The sequence below is a fragment of the Rutidosis leptorrhynchoides genome, chromosome 3 (assembly GCF_046630445.1).
Source record: "Rutidosis leptorrhynchoides isolate AG116_Rl617_1_P2 chromosome 3, CSIRO_AGI_Rlap_v1, whole genome shotgun sequence".
NCBI classification, from domain to species: domain Eukaryota; kingdom Viridiplantae; phylum Streptophyta; class Magnoliopsida; order Asterales; family Asteraceae; genus Rutidosis; species Rutidosis leptorrhynchoides.
Window position 1 is genome coordinate 377,729,706 of NC_092335.1, and position 22,619 is coordinate 377,752,324.

Genomic DNA, 22,619 nt, shown 5'->3' on the forward strand with positions numbered 1-22,619 from the left:
ACATATAGGAGATCTGCACTTTCTACCGTAAAGTGCTTCAAATGGCGCCGCGTTGATGCTCGTATGATAGCTGTTATTGTATGAAAATTCTGCCAACGGTAAGTGTCGATCCCAACTGGTTCCAAAGTCAATCACGCATGCCCGTAACATGTCTTCCAATGTTTGTATTGTTCTTTCACTTTGACCATCTGTCTGTGGGTGATAAGCGGTGCTCATATCTAATCGAGTTCCCAATGCTTTTTGTAATGACTGCCAGAAACGTGATGTGAATCGGGTGTCGCGATCAGATATGATAGAGATGGGTACACCATGCCTGGAAACTACTTCCTTCAAATATAGGCGTGCTAATTTCTCCATACTGTCTGTCTCCTTTATTGGTAGAAAGTGAGCTGATTTAGTTAGACGATCAACTATCACCCAAATAGTATCATGACTACTTGCAGTCCTTGGCAATTTAGTAATGAAATCCATAGTTATTCTTTCCCATTTCCACTGCGGAATTTCTGGTTGTTGCAGTAATCCTGACGGCAAATCACTGTAGCAAAGTCGTTTTCACTGTAGCGCTGTAGCAAAATACGGTTTCACTGTAGCAAATAGTGTTTTACTGTAGCAAATAGTGTTTTACTGTAGCAAATAGGGTTTTACTGTAGGAAAGTCGTTTTTACTTGTACATATATATATACATACATATAATTGTTCATGAATCGTCGAGAGTAATCAAAGGTAATTGTATATATGAAACAGTTCTAAAATTTTGAGACTCAATCTAACAGACTTTGTTTAGCGTGTTAAAATAATAAATCGTATAGAGAATTGGTTTAAATAAGTCAAAAATTTTCGGGTCATCACAAACACCTAGTAACCGACATTAACAAAATGCATCTAGAATATCCACATATATAAATATCGAAGTACTAAAGCAGTTCAAATTATCTGACTGGGGCGTGTCAAAGCCCATAGATCTATCTTTAGGATTCGCGTCAATTGGTGGCAATTATAATAAACACCAATTCTTAGGCTACCAAGTTCAACAAGGGCGATATCCGGTATAACGATTCAACATAGAATGTAGTTTCAACACTTGTGTCTATTTTGTAAATCATTTTCAAAACTGCATGTATTCTCATCCCAAAAATATTAGATAGTAAAAAATGGGACTATAACTCACTTTCACAGATTTTTCCTTCGTCGAGAAAATAAGACTTGGCCACGGGTTGATTCACGAACCTATAACGAATATATACATATATATCAAAGTATGATCGAAATATATTCACAACATTTTTTTATTACATTTTAACGATTTAAGTTTATTAAGTTAGCAGTCCAATGTTAGTAATCTACAACTAGTTATCCACAGTTAGATGTATAGAAATAAATCAATATAAATTATCTCGAATCAATCCACGGCCCAGTGTATACAAGTCTCAGGCTAGATCACAACTCAAAGTATATATATCATTTTGGAATCAACCTCGACCCTGTATAGCTAACTCAAGCATTACTGCATATAGAGTGTCTATGGTTGTTCCCAAATAATATATATAGATGGGTCGATATAATATGTTAAAACATTGGATACGTGTCTATGGTATCTCAAGATTACATAATATATGTTAGAATACATGTATAATACAATATAAGTTAGTTAAGTTATAATTTGTATAGATTTGTTACAAATTTCACGTAGCTACAACAAGCAAAATTATTCAATCTTGTTTTACCCATAACTTCTTCGTTTTAAATCCGTTTTGAGTGATTCGAGTTGCTATGGTTTCATAATGAACTGAAATTTATGAAAATAAACGGAAAAAGTATAAGTTTATAGTCAGAAATATAGGTTACAATTTAATATTGTAAGAGGTAGTCATTTCAGTCGAAAGAACGACGTCTTGATGACCATTTTGAAAAACATACTTCCACTTTGAGTTTAACCATGATTTTTGGATATAGTTTCATGTTCATAATAAAAATCATTTTCCCATAAGAACAGCTTTTAAATCAAAGTTTATCATATTTTTTAATTAACTAACCCAAAACAGTCCCCGATTTTACTACGACGGCGTATGTCCGGTTTTATGCTGTTCTTCGTGTTTTCAGGTTTTAAATCATTAAGTTAGCATATAATATGGATATAGAACATGTGTTTAGTTGATTTTAAAAGTTAAGTTAGAAGGATTAACTTTGTTTGCGAATAAGTTTAGAATTAACTAAACTATGTTCTACTGATTACATGTTCAAATCTTTGAATAAGATAGTTATATATATATGAATCAAATGATGTTATGAACATCATTATTACCTTAAGTTTAGTAGGTAAAGCTAATAGAAGTGACAAAAATTGATCTAGCTTCAAAGGATTCTTGGATAGTTTGAAAGTTCTTGAAGTAGAATCATGACACGAAAATAAGTTCAAGTAAGATTTCCACTCGAAATAAGATTGTTATAGTTATAAAAATTGAATCAAAGTTTGAATATGAGTATTACCTTGAATTAGAAAGATATCTTACTGTAATTAAGAAAGATTTTTTGAGATTTAATGATCACTTGAAATGGATTTGCAAGATTGGAAGTAAGACTTACAAACTTGAAAGTATTCTTGATTTTATGAAACTAGAACTTTTATAACTTATGAAGAACACTTAGAACTTGAAGATAGAACCTGAGAGAGATCAATTAGATGAAGAAAATTGAAGAATGAAAGTGTTTGTATGTGTTTTTGGTCGTTGGTATATGGATTAGATATAAATGATGTGTAAGTTTGTTTTCTTGTAAATAAGTCATGAATGATTAATAATATTTTTGTAATTTTGTGAGATATTTCATGCTAGTAGCCAAATGATGATTCCCACACATATTTGATGACTCATTAAGGGCTGCTAAGAGCTGATCATTGAATGTATATACCAATATTATATACAATTAGAAGCTGGGTATTGTACGAGTAAGATTACCGAACGAATACGAGTAGAATTCTTGATGAAAATGTATGAGAATGCAATTGTAACCAATTTTGTTAAGTACAAGTATTTTGATATGTGTGTTAAAGTTTTCCAAAAGTGTACTAATACATCTTAATATACTACAAATATATACATTTTAACTGAGTCGTTAAGTCATCGTTAGTCGTTACATGTAAGTGTTGTTTTGAAACCTTTAAGTTAACGATCTCATTTAATGTTGTTAACCCATTGTTTATTATATCTAATGAGATGTTAAATTATTACATTATCATGATATTATGATGTATGAATATATTTTAATATGGTATATATACATTAAAATGTCGTTACAACGATAATCGTTACATATATGTCTCGTTTCAAAATTCTTAAGTTAGTAGTCTTGTTTTACATATGTAGTTCATTGTTATCATACTTAATGATATATATATATAATTATAATTTTATCATGTTAAATATAGTGTAACAATATCTTAATATGATTCATATGTATTCAATAAAACGTTGTTATAACGATAATCGTTATATATATCGTTTCGAGTTTCTTAACTTAGTAGTCTCATTTTTGTGTATATAACTCATTGTTAATATACCTAATGAGATACTTACATATCATAATATCATGTTAACTATATATATATATATATATATATATATATATATATATATATATATATATATATATATATATATATATGTATGTATATATATATGTATATATATGTATATATATATGTATATATATCATCATATAGTTTTTACAAGTTTTAACATTCGTGAATCGTCGGTCAATTTGAGTGGTCAATTGTCTACATGAAACCTATTTCAATTAATCAAGTCTTAACAAGTTTGATTGCTTAACATGTTGGAAACATTTAATCATGTAAATATAGTTTTCATTTAATAATTAATATATATAATCATGGAAATGTTTGGGTCACTACACCAAGTCCCTACGAGCACTAGACACATTTTCAAACTGTTTTTGGCGAATCTCATCTAAAGTCACCGACTCTAACTCATATGAAACAGATGTTTGTGCATCTGAGTGGCTTCCTAGTGTTCGTGGAGGGCTAACGTTTTCTTTTTGCCCTATCTCACTCCCGGTCCACTCATCCTCTCTTGATTTTTCAACCATGCCCTCATTACCATCTTTATCACTCCGATCAATATCATGTAGAACCTTCTGGAGTTGTTCAGAGTTTACTTTCTTTGGTTTAGTTTTCTTTTTTGGCCTAGAATTACCCTCAATTCTTTTCCCCTCATACTTTCTTTTCATTGACCCTCGCTTGCTAGACCCCTCACCAGGTGTCCTATCAGCTCCTTGGGTAGGTTCCCCGGGTGGTAGGGGATCCATAGGAGCTCCTATCTCTCTTAAATAATTTATTATTCTTGGATCGTCTCGTGGTTCGAGATTTAATAAATGAGCAGGTATGTGTTGAGCTTGTACATTTTTGCATCCTTTTCTCTTTTGAATGAACGATATACATTCCTGCTCCACAAATGGTTCAACCCGATCTCTAGGAATAGGTTCGGGAGTTTTGTCGCTGTCATCAATAATGCCCGAAAGAATGTTTGTGTAGAATCTCTGAAATTGAATGTATGATAGGAGAGGTGCTGAGTGTATTTCTATCATGCGATCCTAGATAACTCGGCCAAAATCTGTAGTTGGATGGACCATGATTCCATAGAAGGTTTTTAACAAGAAAATGGTGATGTGGTCGGATCCAGTCTGCATCGGGTTGAAACATCGGTTAACAAAAGTGTACAGCACTGCCCATCATTGTGCCATACGTTGTTTTTGAAATGCTCTTATCTTTGTGACCTCTCCATCGTATCCAAGTTGTTGTACGGCAGCTAACATCTCATTTTCGGAAGGGAATTCATCATATTCAGCTCTTACAGGGATGCCTAAGAATTGTCTCATGTCGGTTAGAGTGAAAGAAACTCGCCGATCAGGGTTTTGAGAGGCTAGAAAAGAAGAGTAGTCAGGAGCATCGTCAACAGATGGATGGTATGTCATGGTGTCCCACATCAGGAGAAGCTGACGTTCAGAAGCATGCTCGAACTCAGTATATACGTTGCGCATCGGGTGGTTTAGTAAGATGGGGATCCAGTAGTCACATGGGGTGGGGACATCTTCATTGAAAAAGGCATTGTTCGACATTACTGTTGTATCATGAGCATGGTTAGTTAAAACACAGTTCATATGGAGTGTTTATAAAGGTTGTGTCAAAAACATTTAATTATTTCAATTAAAAATTTGTCAAAGACAGTTTAAGACATCACCAACACTTAGCAAATAATTTTGACAGAAGAGTTTTTCGAGCAAAAGTTGGTTTTCGAGAAAATTGGGTTTCTCAAGCAGAGTGATTTTCGAGCATGCATTATTCAAGCGTTTCATACAACAGGTATTTTCAGTCAACATTTTCAAGCATCAAAGGATTTTTCTTACAACACACCTTTTCGAGCACTAACAGGTTTTTCAGACAACACTTTTTCGAGCAGTAAGTTTTCAGTCAATACACATTTTCGAGCATCAAAAGATTTTTCATACAACACTTTTTCAAGCAGTAAAGGTTTTCAGTCAATACACTTTTTCGAGCAGTGAAAGTTTTCGAGTGCTCAAAAACATGAAGTTTTCGAGCACTCTGTCTGTTTGAGCACATATTGAAGATGAAGTAGAGAGATCATCAAATCAGGTTAGAGTTAACTTTAATGTGAAAAATCTACAGCAACCCTAACTAGTTAAAAGTGTGAATCATGACTAAATACCAGATATGCTCGAGCTAAGTCAAAAACCCTAAATTCGTCCCCTTTTTGTAATCGTGATGATAAAAGCATCTAAAGGGGGATTAAAGTAAGTGAACATGTTCAGATCATCACATAGTATGAACCCTAAGTTGTTTTAACTAACAATTTTACATTTTTAGGTGTAATCGAGTCAATTATGAGTTCTAGGGTTCGAAACCCCTTTGCACAGTAAAACAGAGATTAAGCAAATAGGCATACAAATCATGGCATTTCTTACATATTTAAATGATTACAGAGGCCATTAAGCTCCTATGAGACAACGGATTGAATCATAAACACATAAATTAGAGGAAAATACCGATTTGGTTAAACGATAGGGACGATGAATAGTGAGGATGATGGTTTTCCTTGAGAGCAAGTGGGCCTTAGATTTTAAAAGTGAGATTTGAAAGTGATGGGGTTAAAAGTAAACTTTTATCCTTTTATAGGCACGTGATGACTGAAAAAGTTGTTTTTCAGTCAACCTTGCTCGAGAACCATTAAACATAGATGCATAGCTAAAAAAATTGAGATTTTATACACAATTGCTCGAAAACCTTCAGTATATGAACTTGCTCAAAAATATTCAGTGTTTTTTCGAGCAGATTTGGATTTTAATGGGATTTTTTGGTACAGCATGAAAACCTTAAGAATTCTAAGAAATTCTGTGAAATAATCAAGTTAAAGTTTATTTTTTAATTATTTTTCAAAATTTAATTTTCTCAGATTTTTACAACTTTTGAGACCGGGAACCATGAGGCAATCATATAAAGACATCCTCTTAAGGCAGTCACAGGAACACATCCTTCGTCATTTGTTGACTGAGATTTTGAGGTAGTCATTTAGACACATCCTCTTGAGGCAGTCACAGGGACACATCCTCTGTCATTGCTGACTGATTGGTTTGGGGCAGTCATTTAGACACATCCTCCTGAGGCAGTCACCAGGACACATCCTCCGTCATTGCTGACATTTTAATGTTAACTCCCCCTAGACAGTTGCAGGATTTAGGAGAGTTAGTTTTGAAAGAACGAGGTTTACATTGTTATTTGTGTAAAATTCGGTTTAGATTTTGAAAATCATATTGTGACACCAGGTCTCACACTATAATCTATGTGAGAGCCATTGTTCTCATCTCCCCCTCAAAATGTGATGCTTCAGATTTTGAAGACACGAAACTCCCCCTAGGTAAGTGTATCACTCCCCCTAGGCACTTGCCGGGATCCTAGATGGAAGAGATATCAACCATGCCAATTTGATCAACCAGATTTTTGAAGGTGGGTTCATCTAGGGCCTTGGTCAGTAAGTTAGCTAGTTGACTTTTGGTGGGTACAAAGTACAATTCAACATTGCCTTTCTCAACATGATCCTTTATAAAGTGGTAGCGAATGTCAATGTGTTTGGTTCGAGATTGGTGAACTGGATTGCTAGTGATAGCAATGGCACTCTGAGAGTCGTAGTAGATCAGGATTTTGTGGAAGTTGAATCCATAGTCAAGAAGTTGGGTCTGCATCCACAGCACTTGGGAGCAACAACTTGCAGCAGCAATGTATTCAGACTCAGCGGTGGAAAGAGATATGCAGTTTTGCTTGCGAGAGGACCAGCTGACTAATTTACGACCTAGGAATTGGAGGCCACCAGAGGTACTTTTCCGGTTTACTTGGTCACCACCATGATCAACATCTATAAATGCTATAAGGTTGAATCCGGTCCCAAAGGGATACCAGAGTCCAAGATTGGGTGTGCCTTTGAGATAGCTAAATATTCTCATTACGGACTTGTAGTGAGAGTACCTAGGGTTGGCTTAAAATCGGGCACAGAGACATACATCAAATATGGTGTCGGGTCTACTAGCAGTGAGATACATCAATGAGCCAATTAGGCTCCTATAGAGCGTCTGATCAAAAGGTTAACCATCCAGATCAGCATGTAATGAAATGTTGATTGACATTGGGGTGGGGCTGATTTTCATCTCAGGAAAGTTAAACTTTTTGAGCATATCAGAAATGTATTTTGATTGTCCGATGAAAATCCCCTTTGGAAGTTGTTTAACTTCTAATCCTAGAAAGAAATGAAGTTCTTCGAGCATGCTCATTTCGAACTTGTTTTTCATGAGTTCAGAAAAATCATAGCACAGAGCGGGGGAAGTGGAGCCGAAAATGATGTCATCAACATAGACTTGAATTAACAAGATGTGATCATTTTGTTTTCTGATGAATAGAGTCGTGTCTATGGTTCCACGAGAGAAATCGTTCTTGAGAAGAAATGCGGTCAGGGTTTCATACCATGCCCTGGGCGCCTGTTTTAGACCATAAAGAGCCTTTGAAAGGAGATACACGTGATTGGGGCATTTGGAGTCTACAAAACCTTCAGGTTGACCGACATAGACCACTTCTTAAAGAATGAAGTTCAGGAAAGCAGTTTTTACGGCCATTTGATAAACGGTAAATCGCTTGTGAGCAGCATATGATAGGAACAGACGGATGGCTTCTAATTGAGCTACATGAGCAAATGTTTTGTCATAGTCAATTCCTTCTTGTTGACTGTATCCTTTTGCTACAAGACGTGCTTTGTTACGAATGATGATGCCGTGAGGATCCTTCTTATTTTTGAAGATCCACTTGGTATCAATGATGGTTTTGCCAGATGGACGTGGAACAAGTTCCCATACATCAAGACGATGAAATTGATGAATTTCTTCTTGCATGGCAATAGACCAGTCGGGATCTTGGAGGGCCTCATAAGCAGTTTTAGGTTCGACCTTACTCAGAAAGGCAGCGAAGAGACATTCATTGTTGGAAGCATTACGAGTGCGGACAGGAGCATCTGGATCACTAATGATTTGATGAATTGGATGATCTATAGTCCATTTCGTGGTGTGTGGAAGAAGTGAATTGGATCCATCATCAAGAGAGGTGTCGACATACGAAGAGGATGAAGATCCAGTAGGTTCAGTGTTGGCAGTAGGGTAGGTGGCATTTTCTTCCCACAGTGGAACAAGGGTATCAGCATTTTGATCAGTGGAAAGTACGGGAGGAGTTGTAGCGTCGAAGATTCTAGTATCTGTTTCATTTGAAGGAGAAGCTTCACTAGTTTCGAGAGGAGACGATTCAACAGCTGGAGTATGAGAGCTGGCAATAGGAGCGTTGTTTGAGGAAGACACTCCAGTGTCAAGGTCATCCAGAAGAGGAAATTCTAATGAATTACTTTCATCGGATGGTGATTCGCCCACGACCGCAGGAGTAGAGGAATCAACTGTGATTGATTCGGGGAGAACAGGTTCAGAGGGTACCGTGGGGTTTGACATCATTGGAGGGATGATGGATTTAAACAACACATCTAGATCATCAGAGGTGGCCAGTGGAACATGTGAGAAGTGAGAATCAGAATTGAGACCAGGGCGAAAGCCATTATGTCCAAGTACCATTCCAGACATCTCGTCAAACCTAACATTGGTGCTTTCTTTAGTGATTCGAGTTCGATGATTATATACACGTTATGCCACACGATCCTGAGAATAACCAATAAATATTGCTTCATCGCAACGAACATCAAACTTTCCAAGGTTTTCTTCATCGTTTAGGACATAACAGACACATCCGAAGATGCGAAAGTACTTCACATTAGGTCGACGATCGAAAAGAAGTTCATATGGAGTTTTGTCGAACCGACAATTAATGATGGACCGATTTTGGGTGAAACACGCAGTGTTGACAGCTTCAGCCCAGAGGGACGGAGGTAATTTAGAATAAACAAGCATTCTTCTTGCTGATTCAACAAGAGTGTGATTTCGTCTTTCAACAACGTCATTCTGTTGTGGAGTATGAGCGGCAGAGGTTTGATGGGTGATACCTGCATGATCTAGATATGAATTGAGAACTGAGTTTTGAAATTCGGTGCCGTTATCAGTTCTGAGGATGCGTACAAGTTTGTTGGTGGACAGTTGGATTTTTTTCAGGAAGTCAATGATTATTTTGGGAGTTTCAGACTTGCTTCTCAGAAATCTGACCCAGGTGTAACGTGAGTAGTCATTAACTATCACCAGAATGTACTTTCGGCCTCCAAGATTGGAAACACGCATTGGTCCACAAAGGTCCATATGTAGCATATGCAGTGGACTGGTGGTGTTATATTCAGTTTTTGACTTGTGAGAGGATTTATGAATTTTTCCCATAGCACAGGAAGGGCACATGTGAGTGGAGTCAAATGAGATGAGTGGAACATCGGCAACAAGATTGTTGGAAACTAATTTGTTGAGGTTTTGAGAGTATAGGTGCGACATTCGGTGATGCCATAGCCATGAGGTTTCAGAGGATGCCTTTAAAACAAGGCAGAGGGGTTGAGAGTTTGCAAATATGTTTTTCATGGCAAGAGAGTAAAGAGTGGATTCACGTTTCCCTTTGAGAAGATTGTCTCCCTTCATGGTTTGGACACAGCACATGGATCTTTCAAAGATCACACGGAGATCACTGTCGCAGAATTGGCTAACACTGAAGAGACAGCATCCAAGGCCTCGAACATAGGACACGCGCTTGATGGTGACACCATTGAACACATAATCTCCATATCCTTCGATGGTTGCAATTTCGTCATTTTCAAAGTGAACTGTACCTAGGAATTTGTTGACATATTTGTCAACATGGATTTATCACCAGTCATGTGTTGGGAACACCTAGAATCTAAATACCAAACACATGCTGGGATAACCTGCAAAACAGAGTTAAGCACAGATCTTAGGCACCCCAGTTATCTTGGGTTCCTTGTAAGAAGACAGATTCAGAGAATTTAAAGCGTTAAGTTCATCAGATGGTTCATTTAACAAAGTCTGAACATTCATTACAACACACGAATCATGGTTTTGATGACCAAAATACAGACGTCTATTACATCTAATTTAATTTAATGACCCTGACTGAGAAGCAAGACTTGAGGATGCTTGGACAGTTTTAGTCTTGGCTTTCCATGCTTTCAAAATGCTTTGTTTTGGTTTAGGTCCTGTGAAATTTAAAACACCAATTTAGACTCAGTATGAAAATGATTCATGTTTTTAAGTAATGATTATCTAGCCCTTTGTGCTCTTTTGCGACGATTTCGCTTTTGAGTCTTAGTTAATCTATCAAAGACCCGCTTTACAACATGATTGAGATTTGGTCGTTGTGGATTCCTGATAAATTTGGGGTTATGTTTCACTGGTCTACCACCGTTGCTCTGGATAGAGTTAGAGTGGTTGGTATTTCAGTGGGCACGAGTGTTGGTTGAACTACCCCTCCTGTCTGGAATAGACGGTGCAGGGTGGTTATGGACATTTCTTGTGGTCATACACACCCTGTTCTTGGATTATTCTTCGAACAGGGTTGTTTGGCTTTCTCATCAATGTTGCGAAATGTGGTGGTTTGGGATCAGCACCCATTTTAGTAACAATCATTTCTAAACAAGAGCCATGATTAGGGTTTTTTAAATTGGTCACGGCAGGAATGACAGGTTTCCTTGAGTTCACTACAGCAGTGTAAGGAACACCTTGGTGATATGGAGGAAGAACTCGTTGAGCATAAGTGGGTACCCATGGTACAAATTTCTCTTGCGTTGGTTTGGTTTCTTTTTGTTGTGAAGAGTTTTGAGATAATGTTGGACCAAAATTCTTTTTGGCTTTTTCAAAATCACGGTTCTTTAAAACTTTTACTTGCAAATCAATGTTGTCTTTTTCAATAAGAGCAACATGTTTTCTATAGCTTTTAGTTCAAGTTTGAATTCAACGATTTCTTCCCTTAGAGAATCAACCAAGACATTTGAAGGTCCTTCAGTAAGGGAGACGTTCAGGTGACAGGGTTGAGGTTCCTGTGAGACCTTGGTCTTTGAGATCATTTCACAGAAAGTGGTTGCTTGACTCGCAATCTGTTTTTCAAGTTCAGGCACATTACATACAAGTTGGTCATTTGTGGACAAATTGAGTGAGATTTGGTGTTGTAAGGCTTTTATGATCAGTTTAAATTTTTGTTCATTGTCAAAGGATTTCATTTTGTTTTCATGAATTTCTTTTTCTAAGCTGATGATGTATTTTTCCAAAACGAAAGTTGGTAAATAGATAACATGCTTTTGACATTGTGAACTTTCACTCTCATTAAAAAAATCAGGTAAGCTTTCATATGAAAATGAGTTTTTCTTTTTCAAATAAAGAGCGTTGATTTTATCATAGATTAGAGCAATTTCTCGTTTCATTTTGATTGATCTTTTAGCCAATGCTTCCTCAATCTCACTGTTGGATGCAAATGTGAGTCGTGCAGGTAGGCCAATCATCAAGTATCTACTATCATACAGACATGGCTCAGCTTTGGCTATATTGGTCAAGGTGAGAGCATTTTCAAAGCTTAATCCTTTGTTCTCACGGAAGGAGTCCTTTGGTCGATTCATGAACAGGGTTTGATTCGAGATATGTCCAGCTAAAACAACCTTAGACTGTTCAGTCCTGTAAAGCTTCTCTTCAAATTGACCTAGGAGAGTTTGAAGCTCTAGATTATGTGCAGCAAGTTTAGAACATTCAGAGGTTTTCTTAGCAAGGTTGAAAAAGGGTTCTCTTATCTTTTGCTCTAAGGTATCTAGAAGAGTTTTCTTAGAGGCAGTGAGTTTCTTAATTTCTTTCTCGGCATTGTCTACTTTCTCACTAAGAACCTCATTTCTTAACTTAAAGTCTGTCCTTTCTATGCGTAACGGTCTCACACTAGATTCTAGCTCCTTTAGTTGTGCTACTTTTTCAGCTAGATCCTTCTGAAGGTTTAAGTATGCATTGTTTGACACTTTGATTTTCAATTCAGCTTTTAATCTATGGTTCTCATTTTGTAGTCCATTAACTTGACTAGCAAAAGATCTAAGGTCCTTACTCATTTTAGCAAACGTGTCAATATACATATCAGGCAGTTCAGAGAGTATTCTATCATGATTGTTAGAGGCAGGTTCAACACTAATGGACACACTATGTTGGGCAGTGGGGTCATTAGGTTTTTTGGAGGGAGCATGCAATACATCAGAGATAAATTTAGAATTATTATTTACGGATTTATGGCATTCATGAATTATGTCAGTGTAAAGTTATACCTCTTCCTCATCGTCGGAAGAAACATTATCAGGAGCACGATTCATGTTGGTGAGTTTGACTACATTGGCACATTCAGGCTCCTGTTCACTGTCTGACCAGTTTAGCCAGACATCATCCGAGGCTTTGAGAACCTTCCCCTTTTCAGCATCTTGAGCGAGTAACATCTTTTTCTTATAGTACTCGGCATCCTTACGTTTGGGTAGTTTGCATTCTCGTGCAAAGTGACCTATTTTACCACAGCTGAAACACACATTATCGGAGTCCTTGTTGTTAGAAGCTCGGTTTTGAGTGGTTGAGTTTTCGGGTTTTTTGTAGTACGAGGAGCTAGATGAGATTTGATTGTTATTGATTCTGCTGAACCCTCCAGATGATCTCCTAAGGTTCAGTTACTTGCTGAACATTGCGGCTGCCTTGACAAGATCTCGATGTTCTTCATCAACATCAGAGTATGTGTCCTCATCAGATGACACGGTTTGTTTTTCTTTGAGTGAATTGGTGCGGTTGGAAGTGGTTTTGGTGGAGCTTTTGTTGACGTACAGAGCCATTGGATCACTGGTTTCGGTAGGGTTGGATTTAGGGTTTTGAACACCTTAAACATCATATTGATGGTTCATTAGTTTGCCTACAACTTCATGGATGTTGTACTTCTTTGTGTTTTTGGAAGCACGGAAGTTGTTTCCATATGGTGTCCATGTGGCATTTAGCTTCTTCAGGAATTTCATGTTCAGCTCTTGATTTTCTTTCTTCACTCCAACCTTTTTCATCTCATTGATGACTTCACAGAAGCATTTGTAGCAGTCCTTTAACGGTTCGTCAGGTTTTTGAAAGTAGTCCTCATACATGGCGAGAGCAATGTCAAGTTTTGTTTGATTTGATTGGCTATATCCTTCATGTTGACGAGTGATTTCATCTAGAAGTTCTTTTCCAGATTTTAGAGAGCTGACGGATTTGTACATGTTGTGGGGAAGAGCTTGCATGATAATGGGCCTGGAATCAACATCGGCTTGAGCTCTCTTGGCATCTTCACCCTGGAGTTCATAGGGTTTTAGAGCCACGTCGGTGTCATGATGAAGTGAGACCTTAGCTCCATTGAGAAATGAATCCCAGAGGTTTTTGGTTTGTTCTCCCTTTCCAACGATGAAGTTGTCAAATCTTCCTTTCCATTCGTCAAACAGTCCCTCGAACAGCATGGGAGGACGAGTATCCGAATCCACGACCAAAGCATCACGCTTTTGCAGTAGCCATCATAACTAAATCGAAGAACACCAAACACTTCAAAACACGAATCTAGAGGCTTCAATCCTTGTATCTACAAACAAGGTAGCAAGTCCCGCTCTGATACCAATTGTTAGGCTCTAATGATGCCTAGATCGACCGGTTTATAAGTGATTAAGTAGGTTAGTGGTATTAGTTATGCAAGAACACAAGAGAGAAACAAGATAGAGTAGTAGGTGTAAATGTGATAACTAATTACAAAAGATGTGGGGAGGTTGTTTATATATAACAACCTCCCAACTTACAAAAGTTACATTATCACCATGGTAAATACTAGTAAATACATTACATAAAAAAGTTAAAACCGTGCGCCACTAATCTATTACATAAACATATGTCAACAGATTATTACGTCTAGATCAGGTACGAAGAACAATGACCCTGGTCAAGATCAGGTTTGGGTCATACACTAGGTATGCCTTTTTATTTTTAAATTTTAAGCAGATAAGCAAAGTTTCTAATTAGTCTAAAGCAATCTAAGGTTATTCTAAAGTAGTCTTAATCTAAAGTAGTCTAAGGTAATCTAATCTAATTATAGAGTAATCTAATTATCCTAAGTTTAGATATGTTTTTGGTTCTTGCTACTAATTCCCTGGTATTTTGATAACAGAGCTTCGCACTAACTATTCAACAAACCAAGTGGCCATGCCGACTACAGAGAGGCAGGATCCTTTTGGTTCCAATATAATTGGAGACTGTTCGAAAAATCCAACAACCAAGTCCGTGTATAATTGTCTTTCTTAGACACCACTAAATGCTTATGAATGAGTTTGATAAAAGCAGTATTGTCTGATACCAGTTCACCGGTAACAGTGCCAAAAAACTCTTATTACCACAATGATATGGCCAAAACGGACGGTATTATTTATGCGGTGTCGTTAAGCCGCAAGGCGTCAAAATCAACCACTAACAGGGTGGTAATTGTTTTAAATTTAAATTTTGCGGGACCTAAATCTTACTACTCCTTATTATGAGTAAGGGAAGTATGACCTAGAGTCGTATTTTTGAGATATCAGTAGAATCGAACCTATATTTAAAGCTTAAGATAGGTGCAGGAGTAGTGATTTGTTACCTAATTTTGGGGTTTTCTATTATATAAGATAAAGTAAAGTAAATGCGATAAAATTTGTAATTCAGATAAGGTTAAAACAAGCGCAAGCTATGATTTCGTCAGTTACTTTGCTGAGATTATGGAATGATGGCTCATGAATAGGCAGTGACCTTGTATTCATTACACTAGTCTTAAACGCCCCTGTCAGAAGACATGTCACTGGGTGATGCGATAGGCTTAAAGATTCTGAATAGATAGCAACATCCCTTACCCCTGACGCCCATGCAATCTGACTACAGACATAGACGTTCAGATGGCTCATCCAATTGATCGACTCGGTTGGGTGACGTATTAATATTCCACAAAGGTCTAAACTTTCTTAAGCATAATGTAATACAGGGTTTACCATATCCGAGAGACGTGATGTGTTTTGATGCTTTCATTAATGATTGGATTTAAAAGATAGTTAGGCCCTTAAAAAGAGTTCAACCATGAAGAACATCATGGCCAAGTCAAGTTTGACTTCCATGAACATGTTCGGTTATCCTAACGGTCCAATCCTTTATGTGTTCAAACAAACAGATCCTTAATTAACCAAGAATCCCTCAAGCGGGGTGCAATGCTTAAGACCGCGTTATGGTGAAGTGTACTAATTAGCACTGACCGGGTTCCATGGCCTTACTTAGCAAAGGTACAGCTTACAATAACCACTGTACTTCAGCGTGCACGTACGAAGTTTATATGATTGGTGACTACAATAGCATGGTCGAGGTCCGACAATGTACTAGGGGTCTAGTTAGATGTTTCACTACGAAAGAGTCCTCAGTCGGAATCCAAGGCTTGGTGGACTTACTGCAACCGGTGTGCCTTAGTCAAACTTACGTTGTATCCGATAGACTTCTCTTACCAAGGGGGTGACACATATAGTGTACTCTGAATCGGGGTTCACGACTTCCCAATAACAGAGCCAATAACTACGTTCTATTAGTTGAAAAATCGATTGAGTGTAAAGCATAATCGGAAAGCATCTCGACAACATACACAAGCCATAATATTATTTCGGCATTATAACTAACTACGTCATAACATACACTAAAGATAACTACTCGCTAATCATGGCAATAATATCACAAGGCATAATAATGGAAAACATTATATAGAGACAAAGGATAGAAGTACCAGTAGATTAAACGAGTTCCGAATACAAAAGTGACAACTTCAAACTCCAGACCGCTCCTAATACAATCTTCGGCGTTCTTCTCCGGGTACTAGATTTCCCGCACGGAGTTGAAGACCTTGAAAGTATGACTAATATTGTACAAGAGAGAGAAAGAAGTGAATTGAAGTGTGTGTTGAAATGGATGACAAAGACCCTTTAAATAAGCATGAATTTTGCCTGCAAACGGCTGACAGGCCATTTGGCAAGCCGTTTGCAGGGGCCGTTTCCCAGCCTTGGCTGTTTGATGTGCCCATTTGATCTGGCCGTGTGGCAGGCCGTTTGGCAGGCCGTTTGGCAGGCCGTTTGGCAAGCCGTTTGGCTTGCTGATTCGCTGAATAGTAACTTGATTTCTTGTCTTTCACTGTTTTCGCTCTAGAATCTTTGTTTTAGCTCCGATTTTCTTGATTCATCTTGCACCGTCTTCGTAATTACTTGTTCTTCAATTTTAAATGACGAAGCGGGTATTTTGGCAATAAAGTTTGGAATTTTATTGTTTTTGCGCCTTAATACCGAGGTGAAAACGTGACTTTTTAGCTGATATCAATCTTGTTGACATGTGCAAATTTGTTTTGTAAACATGTGAACATTGCATATAATTAACAATTTATCGTATAATTTCTGGTAATGAATATATTTTTGTTAATTATATGAGCACTAATTCACATTTGCATGTAATTTGTTACATATAAATGCATAAAAACTATGAAATTAAAGAGTTCTCGCAGTTCTCGCCTTTTTTGTGGTTCTCGTTTGAACCTGCCCTTATTTATATATATATATATATATATATATATATATATATATATATATATATATATATATATATATATATATATATATATATATATATATATATATATATATATATATATATATATATATATATATATATATATATATATATATATATAAAGCGTGAGGGATACATCCAATGTGTCAGGCTGCTAATTACCATGAAATGCCACGTGTACCACTAACCATTCAACACACCCTTTCGTGTCCATCAAAAAATCAAAAATAGATTATCAAAAACCCATAAGAAAACCAACCGTCTCTCTACCTTCTCTCTTCACATTTGAAAAGTCAGATCTTCTCCACCGCCGATGATGGTACAACACGTCGTTGATAAAAATCGCCAATAATCCAGATTTAATCGTTACCAATTTACGAACATAACGGTAACACCTTTGTATATTTTACGAACATTTATGTCGTTCTTAAAGATTCAGTAATCGATTCGATAGCAGATTTCATAATCGCTAAGAAGGTGCTGCTAACATCAGGTTATTCATTGTTCTATATAATATATTTAGTAGTTTATTCACTCATTCTTTTGGTTGTTATAACCTTTTAGATAAAGGATACGAAGTCATAAATTGATGCATAATGTTGTTATTTCTCAACGAACACAACATGCTCGATAAAATGCCACATAGAAGTTCAATAACGATTGTGGTTAGTTATTTAATATGAATTCATACTTCTTAATTACTACATTGTTATTTAGGATTTTTAGGGTTTTAATTAACTTACGAATTTGGTTTGATCTTTGTAGTTTTGTTTGTTTAGGAATTGATAATACAAAAGGTTCTTCATGATACTTTATAACTGAAAACTTGATGCTTAAACTAACGTGTCAAGGGACGTTGGCATATGGTTTCTTGATTATGCAGTATTGAAGCATATTCATACATATGATGGCTTGGTTTATTTGTTTGTTAAAAGTATAAAATAATTTTGTTTTAACTGTATAATTTTGGTTTCATAAGTAAGAAAAGTAAAATTCTTAATTTGGTGTAGGCTTAAACCCATCTTAATGACTTTATGCCTTTATGATGTTTCAAGGTTTCTTTTATTGCAATTTGTAAACAAGGATTTTTTAAAGTTTTGATTGATATTTGATAGGGAATCAATTCTAATTCTTTTGATTTCTGCAGGTTTAAGCATCAAAGAATTTGAATCTTTGATCATGGTATGTGATTTACTGAACTATTAGTTTGTACCAAATTAATCAAGATTAAGGTTGGATATCTGCTATTAATATCTTGAAAACTGATTTGCTTCTACCAGTAAAGTAAAATCATCCACTGGTGCAGGAGAAGAGTCAATACCATATGAATATGTTAAGTGTTAAACGATGACCTAAGCGTATAACATAATGTTCGCCTAATGAAAATGTTAAGTGTTAAACGATGACCTAAGTGTATAATATAATGTTGTCGTGTTTAATGTTTCTATTCTCAGGTTTTTCAATTTTTAAAATGGTTTTGTATTTTCACATTGGTGTTTCTACACGAGGAAAAGGTTGAATGAGAAGGAATGACTCATGAAGTCACTTTATCCGCAAATCCTATTGTTCAGCAGGTATTTTTGTTTTTTTTTTAAATAATTGATTCTGGTTGGAGGTAACATTCAATTTTAAGATTCATCAACATGTCAGTAAGGTTTGATTGCTCAATAATTTGTTTATTTTTAAATAATTTATTAACATATATATATATATATATATATATATATATATATATATATATATATATATATATATATATATATATATATATATATATATCAGATCACTAACAATCAGTATATATAGCCATTTCCATTCATTACAAGAAGAGTCTGATGCAGATGGAGGTGAGATATTGCTCAATGATGATGAAAATGACGGTCGGTTGACTACTCCTAGGCAGCTAATAGGTATGTAGCTATCTAAAAAAATTTATGTAAATGTTTAAGATATTGCTCGATCTTGATTTTTTGGTAAATTTGAAATTATATTTTTACAGTTTTGAATTATTGATGTGTAAACTTTACATCTCCACTTATGCATATGAAATGTGGATTTTGATTAGTGTTTGTGAATTGTTAATTCATCTCATGGAAATGTCGGTTGCAAGTAAGTACATATTTATACAACATAATTGTCAGTATTTACTCTTTTGCCCTTTTGAATATATCCGAGGAGTTAATTGTATACCATGTTCATTGTAGATATTAGATAGGAACTGGGGCGCAGGCTGGCACTTACTATCATTACTTTTACATGCTACACCTCTTGATAGAATAAGGTAAAACCATGATGGGGTTAAAATTATGCCTGACAAACTGGTCGGGTTGGTCGTGACCCAAATGGGTTTGGGTCAAAATAGCTGACGGGTTGAATGGGTCTCAGTTCTCAAACGAGTCAAATGGTTCGGGCTCAAACGAGTTGGGTCTCGAAATCACAGCCATCAGACTGGCCACTTAATTTTGTAAAACCGTCTGCCTAATAGCGAAATACGTTAAATGCCCATCCAGAAGATGAAAAATTAAAGAACTTTTTGTAATGGGGATTAATGCATCATTAAATTTGCAGGGGTAACAATGGTCAACACCTAACTTAAGGCTAAAAAATTTGTAAAAAGAAAAGAAAAGGAAAAAAAAAAAGAAAAAAAAATAAAAAAGAAACAGTTGTGATCTTCATTGTAAACAAGTTTAGTGTTAAGAATTGGCAAAATGTTGGCGGGTGGCGTAACAGGGCAAAAGGGATTCGGGTTAAAAGGGTAATTTTGTGGTGTAGGTTGGTTTTGGTTAAACGATACAGTTTTATCCATCTTTTACCAACATTTTTATGTACTATTATTTTAAAAATAATAATTTTTTTAATAATATGATTTAGGAGGTTTTATACATTAATCAAACACTTTGGTGACTTTCAAAAAAAATTCTTTTGAGGTAAATTTGTTTCGGTGTCCTTTTTTGAGATTAAACATAACCTCACCTGATCGATCCATTTTTTCTAAATAGGTTATTTTGTAACATCTATTAATTTATTTTTTGTATCAACTTATGTGTATTGGGACTATCATACATATGTTTAGATGCTTTAAGACACCCATTTTTATGTGCATCACGATGGCGAGTCAACCCGTTGAAGGACATCGTCAGGTCGATTTTGGGTAAGACTGCAGTTAAATTCACCAAAGAGTATATATATGACCATCAACAAGTTTGCTTCTTTGAACAATGTTTACCCAATTTTGTAATTGTATGGGACAATTCTTCCAACCATGTATTATGATTTTTAGTTCATTTTTGATGACATTTGATAGTAATTTTCATTGTTTCAAAAGTTCTAAATAACTTTAATTATAATTTGAAAATATGTTGATTGAATTTTATTTATTAACTAATTATTTAAGAATTTTTTTTGTTATTCTTCAGCGAATCAGGCTCGCTCACTTTATTGAATTAATGGAGATTCTGAATCCTTATCCGAGGCGAAAGGTTAGTAAAATCTTTCTCTCTTTATGATGTAGTCCTTTATCGACAATATATCCATGTTTACGTGTTGAAATAGGTTGATGCTTATAAGTTATATGTGCTCTGACTGATAGTTTAAAATATAATAGGACAATTTGTGTGTGTCGATTTTTGCTTCTTTTAATGTTAAATGTGTTTGTCAACTATTTCTTTTAGATAACTATTGTTTCAATAAAAGTACAGAACCACCAGACTTATATTACATATTTATCCTCTGTGTTGTCTAACTTAAGTTCAAGTCCTATATATTTTGACAAAAAAGGGTTAGCATTTTTGACAAAAAGTTCCTATTAATTTTTATAAAGTAGCAGTTAAGATAATTATCAAGGTACAAATCTTTAAAATTTGATTAAAATGGCATCAGTTTTTGTCGAAGCAGTGATGTGTGTTAGATGCAATCATGTGAGCGTTATCTCTTCAGGTTTGTCATGTTTGAACCTTAACCCATGTATACATGTATACTTTAGTGTACCTTATTTGTTGTGTCTCTAAAGGTGACAAAATGGGTCAGATGGATGTCGGTTCTGTGCAAAAGAATGTTGTGTTCATAGCTAAAGGCTCTTCTGTTGATTAAGTGATAAGTCCATGATTAATTGGTTTCCATGACTAAGAAGCTTTATTATAATTTGTTTTTATGCCGACATGCTTACGAACAAGGGTTTTTTGCTTTTTGGTCGTTCAGAAGTTCATGTTCGTGTTCGGAGTATGGCCAATCCCTTTATAACTTGATGCAATAATAACCAATCTCCTATCATATTTTAACTAACCGACTCGGAGTAAAAATTTATGCATTTTAAGCATTCTATAATGGGACCTCCATTATTTTCAATTAAAAAATCATTACCATTCCTCAAACATACTCATATACTGCATTTTTATGTATATATTTGTCGTTTGCCAATCTGACAATAGTGTATGTTAAAGCGTTTGATAACGACTACAATTTCAGAAATCATCAATTGGTTGGACTCATGAAGCTCAATGATTGCATTCATTGTGTAGGTTTGTACCTTTTTATTCCATAATACCTGCGAATTTGAGACCTAAAGTTGATTTACTATAAATAAGATTAAGAGGAATAAAATTTGAATTCGTTTTTTATTTTTATGCGAAGTTGAAATCACTTGATACTATAAAGACTTCTAAGCTTTTAATCTTTATATCCATGTGATAATATATTGCTGGGAAATCAGTATGAAAAACATTTTGATAACTTTCTGCACCTCCATTGTAATACTGGTTTATACATTTAATTTCCATTTTGTTATGTGCCATATAGAAAAAGCCAATCTTCCTTTATATTATTGATAAAAGTAGTTGAGATGGTTTATTTCTAAATTTTTAAGAAATACTTCATTTGAATGCTGGAAGTGTGTAGTTTATAGTAGATACCAGTTTAGATGCAAACCAAAATATTAATGTCAGTTACTAAATAATTCAGTTAATAATGCTTTTGGTGTCCTAAAAAGATCGAATAACAGTTCAGATTGTTTAGAGAGGTAGTTTAGTGGCAATAGTGCTTCACGTTACTGCAATGAACATCACTCAAAGCAAGCATGTAGATCCTATCACTCAAAGCAACCTAGGGTTTACTATAATTTGATGAAACTGGTGTCATTGTTATACATTTATACCTATAATTTTATACATTTCTTGATGGACAAACATCATTTCTTTGATATCAACTATAACGTTTTATATTCTTATTATGATTTAGATACTTTTGATACTTTCATTATCATTCTGTAATATGATATAGCATTTTACATTTAGCCTTAATAAGGGTCGCCGTGCAACGCACGATCTCTTAAAGGCTAATATATATATATATATATATATATATATATATATATATATATATATATATATATATAGTGTTTTAATCAAGAGGGAAGCACCTTTTTTTGGGAAAGTAATTTTTTC

General features: G+C 35.4%; 1 long non-coding RNA gene across 1 annotated transcript; it reads left to right on the forward strand.

Annotated features, from left to right (window-relative positions):
• Nucleotides 1–19,178: 19,178 nt before the first annotated feature.
• On the forward strand, nt 19,179–21,616 carry LOC139897651 (uncharacterized). The gene is made up of 4 exons (XR_011776710.1): nt 19,179–19,290; nt 19,386–19,462; nt 20,255–20,332; nt 20,598–21,616. It is a non-coding gene; the product is annotated as an uncharacterized lncRNA (long non-coding RNA).
• Nucleotides 21,617–22,619: the final 1,003 nt, after the last annotated feature.